This window comes from Macrobrachium rosenbergii, chromosome 43 (assembly GCF_040412425.1).
Source record: "Macrobrachium rosenbergii isolate ZJJX-2024 chromosome 43, ASM4041242v1, whole genome shotgun sequence".
Classification (NCBI taxonomy): Eukaryota; Metazoa; Arthropoda; class Malacostraca; order Decapoda; family Palaemonidae; genus Macrobrachium; species Macrobrachium rosenbergii.
Genome location: NC_089783.1, coordinates 36,321,114 through 36,329,124, shown reverse-complemented (window position 1 = coordinate 36,329,124; position 8,011 = coordinate 36,321,114).

The window sequence follows — 8,011 nt, the reverse complement described above, 5'->3', positions numbered from 1 at the left end:
TCTCTCTTTCTCTCGGTGAGGAGAAATAGGAAGAGGAGAAGCAGTACAGGGCAGGAAGGGAGGTCCCACCACCTCCCTTTCAGTCCTTAGCTTCTTTTCCTCTCTCTCTCTCTCTTTCTTTCTTTCTTTCTTCCTTTCTCTGTCTCCTTCTCTCTCTCTTTCTCTCGGTGAGGAGAGATAGGAAGAGGAGAAGCAGTACAGGGCAGGAAGGGAGGTCCCACCACCTCCATTTCAGTCCTTAGCTTCTTTTCCTCTCTCTCTCTCTCTCTCTCTCTCTCTCTCTCTCTCTCTCTCTCTCTCTCTCTTTCTTTCTTTCTTTCGTTCTTCCTTTCTTTGTCTCCTTCTCTCTCTCTTTCTCTCGGTGAGGAGAGATAGGAAGAGGAGAAGCAGCACAGGGCAGGAAGGGAGGTCCCACCACCTCCCTTTCAGTTCTTAGCTTCTTTTCCTCTCTCTCTCTCTCTCTCTCTCTCTCTCTCTCTCTCTCTCTCTCTCTCTCTCTCTTTCTTTCTTTCTTTCGTTCTTCCTTTCTTTGTCTCCTTCTCTCTCTCTTTCTCTCTCTCTCTCTCTTTCTTTCTTTCTTTCGTTCTTCCTTTCTCTGTCTCCTTCTCTCTCTCTTTCTCTCGGTGAGGAGAGATAGGAAGAGGAGAAGCAACACAGGGCAGGAAGGAGGTCCCACCACCTCCCTTTCAGTCCTTAGCTTCTTTTCTCTCTCTCTCTCTCTCTCTCTCTCTCTCTCTCTCTCTCTCTCTCTCTCTCTCTCTCTCTCTTTCTTTCTTTCTTTCTTTCTTTCGTTCTTCCTTTCTTTGTCTCCTTCTCTCTCTCTTTCTCTCGGTGAGGAGAGATAGGAAGAGGAGAAGCAGCACAGGGCAGGAAGGGAGGTCCCACCACCTCCCTTTCAGTCCTTAGCTTCTTTTCCTCTCTCTCTCTCTCTCTCTCTCTCTCTCTCTCTCTCTCTCTCTCTCTCTCTCTCTCTCTTTCTTTCATTCGTTCTTCCTTTCTCGTCTCCTCTTCTCTCTCTTTCTCTCGGTGAGGAGAGATAGGAAGAGGAGAAGCAGCACAGGGCAGGAAGGAGGTCCCACCACCTCCCTTTCAGTCCTTAGCTTCTTTCCTCTCTCTCTCTCTCTCTCTCTCTCTCTCTCTCTCTCTCTCTCTCTCTTTCATTCGTTCTTCCTTTCTCGTCTCCTTCTCTCTCTCTTTCTCTCGGTGAGGAGAGAGAGGAAGAGGAGAAGCAGCACAGGGCAGGAAGGGAGGTCCCACCACCTCCCTCTCAGTCCTTAGCTTCTTTTCCTCTCTCACTCTCTCTCTCTCTCTCTCTCTCTCTCTCTCTCTCTCTCTCTCTCTCTCTCTCTCTCTCTCTCTTTCATTCGTTCTTCCTTTCTCGTCTCCTTCTCTCTCTCTTTCTCTTGGTGAGGAGAGATAGGAAGAGGAGAAGCAGCACAGGGCAGGAAGGGAGGTCCCACCACCTCCCTTTCAGTCCTTAGCTTCTTTTCCTCTCTCTCTCTCTCTCTCTCTCTCTCTCTCTCTCTCTCTCTCTCTCTCTCTCTCGTTCTTCCTTTCTCGTCTCCTTCTCTCTCTCTTTCTCTCGGTGAGGAGAGATAGGAAGAGGAGAAGCTGCACAGGGCAGGAAGGGAGGTCCCACCCCTCCCTTTCATTCCTTAGCCTCTCTCTCTCTCTCTCTCTCTCTCTCTCTCTCTCTCTCTCTCTCTCTCTCTCTCTCTCTCTCTCTCTCTCTCGGTGAGGAGAGATAGGAAGAGGAAAAGCAGCACAGGGCAGGAAGGGGGTCCCACCACCTCCCTTTCAGTCCTTAGCTTTTTTTCCTCTCTCTCTCTCTCTCTCTCTCTCTCTCTCTCTCTCTCTCTCTCTCTCTGTGAGGAGAGATAGGAAGAGGAGAAACGGCACAGGGCAGGAAGGGAGGTCCTACCACCTCCCTTTCAGTTGTTAGTTTCTCTCTCTCTCTCTCTCTCTCTCTCTCTCTCTCTCTCTCTCTCTCTCTCTCTCTCTCTCTCTCGATGAGGAGAGATAGGAAGAAGAGAAGCGGCACAGGGCACTAAGGGAGGTCCCCCCACCTCTCTGTGATGTGACATTCTCTCGATGAGACATAGTCGTTCTTGGTCTGAATAATCTACCCGATATTACGCGTCTAACATACAATTTGCGATTGAAATATAGCTAAAAGTGTTCGTGAACTATCGGTGGTTAGCTTAATATCAGATTAGAGAGATAAACCATCTTCCTACTTTGTCCACAATGTTATGTTTTCTAATTTTTTTCGCTAATATATTATGATCTACCTTGTCAATAGCTTTTGCAAAGTCTAGGTAAACCACATATGTATCTTTTTCATTTATCATATTGTTATATATGCTTTCATGGTGGACTAACAGTTGGGTTTGTGTACTTTTTCCAGGTACAAAACCATGTTGTCCTATATTGAACAATTAATTTTTCATTAAATGTTTCATTATATTTTTTTTTCATTACCCTTTCATAAACTTTCATAATATGAAAGACGAGATAGGAAGAGGAGAAGCGGCACAGGGCAGGAAGGGAGGTCCCACCAACTCCCTTTCAGTCCTTAGCTTCTTTTCCTCTCTCTCTCTCTCTCTCTCTCTCTCTCTCTCTCTCTCTCTCTCTCTCTCTCTCTCTCTCTCTCTCTCTCTCTCTCTTTTTTTTCCCTTTCTCTGTCTCCTTCTCTCTGTCTTTCTCTCGGCGAGGAGAGATAGGAAGAGGAGAAACGGCACAGGGCAGGAAGGGAGGTCCCACCACCTCCCTTTCAGTTCTTAGCTTCTTTTCTCTCTCTCTCTCTCTCTCTCTCTCTCTCTCTCTCTCTCTCTCTCTCTCTCTCTCTCTCACGATGAGGAGAGATAGGAAGATGAGAAGCGGCACAGTGCAGGACTGGAAGCCCCACCACCTCCCTTTCAGTCCTTAGCTTCTTTTCCTCTCTCTCTCTCTCTCTCTCTCTCTCTCTCTCTCTCTCTCTCTCTCTCTCTCTCTCTCTCTCGATGAGGAGAGATAGGAAGATGAGAAGCGGCACAGTGCAGGACTGGAAGCCCCACCACCTCCCTTTCAGTCCTTAGCTTCTCTCTCTCTCTCTCTCTCTCTCTCTCTCTCTCTCTCTCTCTCTCTCTCTCACGATGAGGAGAGATAGGAAGATGAGAAGCGGCACAGTGCAGGACTGGAAGCCCCACCACCTCCCTTTCAGTCCTTAGCTTCTTTTCCTCTCTCTCTCTCTCTCTCTCTCTCTGGGTGAGGAGAGATAGGAAGAGGAAAAGCGGCACGGGGCAGGAAGGGAGGTCCCACCACCTCCCTTTCAGTCCTTAGCTTCTCTCTCTCTCGGTGAGAAGAGATGCGTAGATGTGTTCATTGTATTATTGGCATGGATATCACTAAGCTAAGTTGATTTTAATTATAAACAAATAGAAGCTAAGATTTACGTAGTTTCAATATAACAAAATAAAGTTAATGTGTTAATGTTTAAAGCAACGCATTATTAACCCTTAGGTTTTGGGTGGTGGATGGATCCCCTCATTAGAGTAATCATACTTTGCGTCATATGATTTGGCTGTGTCAAGCGGGAAAGTGTTTCCATCACTTCATTGGCCCATAAATGAATGGTGGCAACTTTAGACTTAGCTCAATCAGTGGACGTCTCAGGGAGATCAGTATTGTTCTTGACTTGTTGTGGGAAATGTCTTGCTCTTCTCTCTCCCATGACGTCTTTTTATTTATGTGCTCATAAATATACCTAGGGATTGCTGTTGGTTTTAGTTCGTATCTTTCACGATATGATGTCATTAATTTTGCAAAGAAATATTAGAAAAAACACGTATGCCTACAAAAAAGTTACGGCATTTCCCGATCTCAGTAAATTTATTACATAAATATTTTACAACAAATATACTCGGAATTTGGTACTGATTTTAGTTCTTATCTGTTATGATATTGTGTGAGCTATAATTATAATTGAACAAAATAAAATAAAATACTTAAAAATTAAACATGTATAACTTGGTAAAATTTACGCGTGTTTTGTAAATGAGGCTCCACACAGGATTATAAATAGTCACTTTCAACTTCCGTGGAAGCTAGGGAAAATTTTTAGAATTTTTTTCTTACACCATATGCATTTGCATATCTTCCGCTTTCCATTGATGTGTTTTTTTTCTTAAAATGGCCAACCTTAAAGTTTGCCCGGTCTGGGAGTGTGCATGATATATAAATATATAGATTACCTATACAAAAATAAAAGTTAATACTGAATTATGAATATTTTGAGAATAACATCAATTAATTATATTGATTAACCTCATGAAATACTGACAAGTACTAAAAACGAACCCGTCACCCACCTTTCTCTCTCTCTCTCTCTCTCTCTCTCTCTCTCTCTCTCTCTCTCTCTCTCTCTCTCTCTCTCTCTCTCTTACCATATTCTTAACTGAGGCCTCTAATTAAAAAATCCTGGGTTACTCAAAAATAAAGCTTATTCAACAAAACTGACATAATGAATGGATAAATGAGATTAAGAGAAGTATCGGGTAACATCATTCCTAACTTCAAAAAGAACAAAATTAAACGTCGTCTGTAATTAACCCTACTCTTCCCAAAGTCAAAATTAGTCTAGAATGACCAAGGTCAATATCTCTGGCAAATTTTCCCTTATCTCGTGACCTTATTACGATACATCTGCAAAACAGAGAGAAAATCACTTTGAAAAATCAACACTAAACTATGATCCTTGAGACCCAAGGCATAAACTAAAGAAAATGGGGAAAACATGGTATATCAGACATATATGATATAAAAATACAGGTTAGACACAAAAATCAAATGTCCACTTGAGTACCAAAAATGTTAGCTTACCTCAACAGCGATAGTAAAAGGTTCACCAAAAACATGTTACAAAAACCAGAGATTGTGTCTTGATAATTCACCTGTGCTACACATTATGTCTTTGACTCGCTCGCCCCTCCCTTATGGAACTAACATAAGAACAAATGCCACGTTCCCACACTCCACCACTGAACTTTGACGGAAGGCGCATCCTTCCAGGTCAATGTTCAGAGATGTGGACATGTACAAGTTCAGCCTCGATAGGAATAGGGATGGGAAGGGGGTGACGTAAAAATAACCAAAAACTATAGATATTAGTATATAGTCCATTGTTTTCGAGGTTGCTGAGATGAATGGTGAAAATTCCGAGGCCCTTTAAGTCCAAGGTCAGCCTAGGAAGAGGGTGACGTAAAAATAACCAAAAAATGACAGATATTAGTATTTAATCCATAGTTTTTGAGGTCACTGAGATGAATAGTAACACTCCTGATGCTCTTTTAAGTCAAAGTTCAGCCCCAAAAGGAAGGTGGGTGAGAAGGGGTGGGAAAGGGGTGACATGTATAAATAACTGAAAACAGCAGATTTTAGTGTCTAATCCATAGTTTTCAAGGTCTCTGAGATGCATTGTGACACTCCCAGTGCCCTTTAAGTCCAGTTTCAACCCTAGGAAGGCAGGAGTAAGAAGGGGTGAATAATAAAATGTAAAAGATGACAGATATTAATTAGTGTCCAATCCATAGTTTTTGAGGTCGCTGAGATGAATAGTGACTTTCCTGGTGCCCTTTTAGTCCAAGTTCAGCCCTGATATATATATATATATATATATATATATATATATATATATATATATATATATATATATATATACTATACACATACATACATACATATATTACTCCTAAAAATAGGAGCCCATAAAATCATATATATATATATATATATATATATATATATATATATATATATATATATATATATATATATATATATATATATATATACACATACATATATACTATACACATACATATATTACTCCTAATAATAGGAGCCCATAAAATCATAAAAGGGAATTCTGTTGTAACAGAAAAATATATATATATATATATATATATATATATATATATATATATATATATATATATATATATATATATATATATATATATATATATATATATTCTTGGCTGAACACTGTAAAAGTTCACCTTTAAATTTGGTTTTCTAGAAAAGCTTTTGACAGTGACACTTCTCACCGCGTGCGTAGTAGCCCTTGTCGCGTCATCCTGTGGCGCTTGCATACAAGTATGTATTGCCAGAGAATTTAATATTTCTCTCTCTCTCTCTCTCTCTCTCTCTCTCTCTCTCTCTCTCTCTCTCTCTCTCTCTACACACACATACATGTGTATATATACATATATACACACTGTATGCTGTCCAGTTATAAATTTATTGTACCATCAGGGTTACTTGATTTTACGTCCATTGAAGGATTTTTTTACTGACCATTGCCTGTGCCTATACGGCAGCTAAATATGTTTTTGGTTCTTAGTAAAATTCCATAATATTGTAATTAATTGCATTTATTTTATCTGTTTCTCCTCTGCAATCCAAACAACTCTCTTAGAAAAATTGACATCAGAGAATCATATTGCGCAAAAAATGTTAAATTTTACTGTTGAAGAACTTTGGTGTTAATGTGGCAATTAATAAAAGGATTATAATGAAAACTACAGTAGGTTCGTGTGTGTGTGTGCGTGTATGTATGTGTGTTGGTGTAATCGCGCCCGTGTGAGTGTTTGAGTGTTAGGACAAAGGCCAATCAGAAGACCTAAGTATTGCCCTTTTCAGAGCACAGACGCACGCCCAAACGCGCACACAGAAAAGAAAAGAAAGAGAGGAAGGAGATGAGAAAGGTGAAACATGACCCCGAAAGGAATAAATAGATTTTACTAATAAGAGAAGGGTGAAGAGATAATCATTGTAAAAAAAAAAGAAACAGTCACTGAACAGTTTGGGTCATCCGAGAATAATAGATTTCAGAGGATTGAAGTTAAGTATAAGAGAAATGTTTTCAGCCGATTAAACGTAAATATAAAAAATATATTTTCAGAAGATTGAAGGTGAGTATAAGAAAAAAAATAGTATCGGCAGATTAAATGTAAGTATAAGAAAAAATGTTTTTTGCATATTGAACGTGAATATTAAAAAATATTTTCAGAAGATTGAACGCCAGTACAATAAAAATATTTTCAGCTGACTGAATGCAAGCATAAGGAAAAAAAATTTTCAGTAGACTGAAGTGAAGTATAAGAAAAAAAAAATGTTTATTTACAAGAAACAAATCAGTGCACCTCAGAAGAAGAAGAAAAAGGAGGGGATATTTAATATGGACTGCAAGCTTGCTTACCGTACACAGAGAGAGAGAGAGAGAGAGATTGCTTTCAACATTCAGAGGAATAACCGGGACATGTGCAGAATCATTTCTCAGTATTTGCTTTGAACCACTCAGACAGTGGATATTGCTTGTTCCTGTATGAGTTTCGTGGTGGTTTGGGAATTGTGATGAAGAGGAGATAGCATAGTAGGAGAAGGCAAGGAAAGAGCACGAAGAAGGGGGAGAGAGAGAGAAAGAGAGAGAGAGAGAGAGAGAGAAAAAGAAGAAGGACGTGAGTGGAGGATGTTTGCAACGACAAGTGGAATAGTGCCACGATTACGAAGGTTATTTCTGAAAAAAGGAAAAAGGTTGTGTTGTCAACATGTCATTTCGGGACTTCCTTTCCTCATGTTCCTCTTCGTAATCTTGTACTTGGCTTTCTGTCTGTCTGTCTGTCCTTGTCTCTCGCTCTTAGTTAACGTATGCATGTATTCAAAGGAAGGTACTCATTCCCCCTCTCTCTCTCTCTCTCTCTCTCTCTCTCTCTCTCTCTCTCTCTCTCTCTCTCTCACACTATATATATATATATATATATATATAAACATATACTATATATATATATATATACTGTATATATATAATTTACATATATATAGTATAAGTATATATTAAATGTATATAATTATATATATGTATATACTGCATATGAATGTATATATATAACTTGCTGACTTCTGTAACTCTTTATTAATTTATTTATATAATTTATTTTTAATAACTGAGCTCTTCGTTCTGTATTCCCCA